Source organism: Belonocnema kinseyi, chromosome 2, assembly GCF_010883055.1.
Source record: "Belonocnema kinseyi isolate 2016_QV_RU_SX_M_011 chromosome 2, B_treatae_v1, whole genome shotgun sequence".
NCBI classification, from domain to species: domain Eukaryota; kingdom Metazoa; phylum Arthropoda; class Insecta; order Hymenoptera; family Cynipidae; genus Belonocnema; species Belonocnema kinseyi.
This window is the reverse complement of record NC_046658.1, coordinates 95,575,437-95,577,477: the sequence shown is the minus strand read 5'-3', so window position 1 is coordinate 95,577,477 and position 2,041 is coordinate 95,575,437. Positions and strand designations below refer to the sequence as shown.

At 22.6% G+C, this 2,041-nt stretch overlaps 1 protein-coding gene across 5 annotated transcripts in view; it reads left to right on the top strand.

Annotated features, from left to right (window-relative positions):
• Positions 1-2,041, top strand: part of LOC117168177 — a 115,812-nt gene that overhangs the window by 51,494 nt on the left and 62,277 nt on the right. The window lies entirely within an intron of this gene.

Here is a 2,041-nt window from a genome sequence, read left to right as displayed (position 1 = left end):
TTTTTTGTTAAAAATTAATTATTTTATTTAAAAATATATATGTTCCATTTGTTTAAATATTAACTATGACACGGTTTGTTAAACATTTTTTTTATTGACGAATCAAATGTTCGCACATACTTTATTTAAAAATTTTCTTTTTTATTTAAATTCAACTGATTCAGAATTGCTTTTTGTTTTGTTGAAAATTGGTTTTTTAAACTGGAAGTTTAGCGGTTTCATTTTTATTTTTGGTTGAGCATTTCTCTTATTTAGTTAAAAACTCAACTATTGCGTTAAAAATTCCTCTTTATTGATTGGAAATCAACTTCCTAGTTGAAGATTCTTATTTTGTAATTTTCGATTAAAAGCTAAACTATTTTGTTAAAAATTTATCTTTTTGCTTAACAAATTTATCCTTTTTGTTAAATTCATCTATAATTCATGTCTTTCGTCGAAAATTAATCTTCTTCGTAGAAAATGATTCTTCTAGATGAAAAGTTCATATTTTCTGATACGAAATCCATCTTTCTCGCTTAATTCATCTCTGGATTATATATTTTACATAATTATATATAGGTTAAAAATTCTGCTTGTTGTAAAAAAGTTGAACTATCTTGTTAAAAAATTAATTAGTTTTTTGAAAATTAGACTGTTTTGTTAGTCGCCTTTTTTGTTGAGAAAGCAATTGTTTTCTTGGAATTTCGTTTTCTTAAATTGAAAATCCATATTTTATGACAGAAAACCCACCTTTCTTTTTTGAAAACTCTTCTGCCTTGGCTAAAAATTTGCTTTATTTCGAAAATTCAACCGTCCTCTAAAAATATCGTATTTTTTACTAAAGTTGGACTAGTTGGTTAAAAATTAAACTTTTTGTTAAAAATTCATGTTTTTAGTTAAGAAATAAACTACTGTAATATAAAATTAAACTTTTTAATTAAGAATTAATTAATTTATATAAAAATTTAACTATTCTGTAGGAAATTGGTTTTTTTTGGTATAAATTGTTATTTATTATTTAAAAATATAGCTATTTCACTTTTTATTAATAATTTTATCTTTTATCAGTTGAAAATTAAAATTTTAGATTGAAAATTCATGTGTTTTGTTGCAAATTCATCTACTTGGGAAGAAAATTAATCTTGGTTTTTTTATTCATCATTTTTGTTGAAGGTTCACCTATTTTATTAAAAATTTGTATTTTTCATTTGAATTCAACTAATTGAAAATTGTTTTGTTGAAAATTAGTTTTCTCAAACTGAAAATTTAACTATCACATTTTTGGTCGAATAGTTCTCTATTTGGTTTGAGACTCTACTATTACGTTGAAAATTCGTCTTTATTGATGAGAAATTAACTTTTTAGTTGAAAATTTTTTGTTTTTCCGGTTTTAGATTGAAAACTGGACTGTTTTGTTAAAACTTCATGTATTTGCGTAAAAAAATATTTTTTTCTTTTTTAATTTACCTATTTGTTTGAGTATTCAACTATCTTGTTAAAAATTCGTCTGTTTTCACTAAATTTTACTAGTGAATAATTCTTTTTTTTTTGTCAAAAATCAATTTTTCAACTGTAACTTCAACTGTTCTATTTTTTGTTACCAACTAGTCATTTTTAGTTCAAAATTTAACTGTTGGGTTGAAAATTCATATATTGCTTTGAAAATTCGTCTTTTAACAACAAAATTGATCCTTTTGGTAGAAAATAATTCTTCTAGGTTAAACTTTCATCTTTGTAGGTTAAAAATTTAACGTTTTTGTAAAAAGTTGGAATATTTTGTTGAGAATTCGTTCTTTTAAATTGAAAATTTATATTTTATGATAGAAAAGGCATCTTTCTTGTTTTAAAATTTAAAGTTTAAGTTTTTATTTAAAATTTAACTAGTTTTTTAGTAATTTTTTTGTCGAAAATTCAACTGTTTTCTTGAAAATTCTTTCTTTTAAATTTAAATTGATCTTTCATGATAGAAAAGCCACCTTCTTGATTAGAAATTAATCTCTCGACTGAAAATGTCCTTTCTGTTGAAAGTTCAACTATTTTCTAAAAAATTCTTCTTTACGTC